The following is a 418-nucleotide window of genomic DNA, read 5'->3' as shown; positions in this document are numbered from 1 at the left end:
TTACTTCCAAAAATGTACATAACATTCATCTTTTTAATAGAAATTTTTAATAGAAATATGACTCTAAAGAAAATCATAGCTGAAGAATGTTGATAAAACATTTGCAATTTCCAAGAAAAAGAGTGTCTTGATTTACATGACTGATATTTTTTGGCACTTCAAAAATGAATTATGGGCTATAAGCTGTATTAAAGGATGCAAAACATTATCTTCAAGTTTTCTGACACATTATTTAAAACCAGAAAGGGCTTACCTAAAGTGCATAAGCATATTTATCCCACAGAAGCTAGACTCAAAGGATGACGTTGAATTTAGAATATTTGTTGACAGTTGAATATAGTACATCATATATCTTTGATGGTTATATTGGTAATTATTATGAACATAGGTCTCCATCTAGAATACTGAGCATGAGGTG

This window comes from Perognathus longimembris, chromosome 15 (genome assembly GCF_023159225.1).
Source record: "Perognathus longimembris pacificus isolate PPM17 chromosome 15, ASM2315922v1, whole genome shotgun sequence".
Classification (NCBI taxonomy): Eukaryota; Metazoa; Chordata; class Mammalia; order Rodentia; family Heteromyidae; genus Perognathus; species Perognathus longimembris.
Note: the sequence above shows the minus strand (reverse complement) of the source record.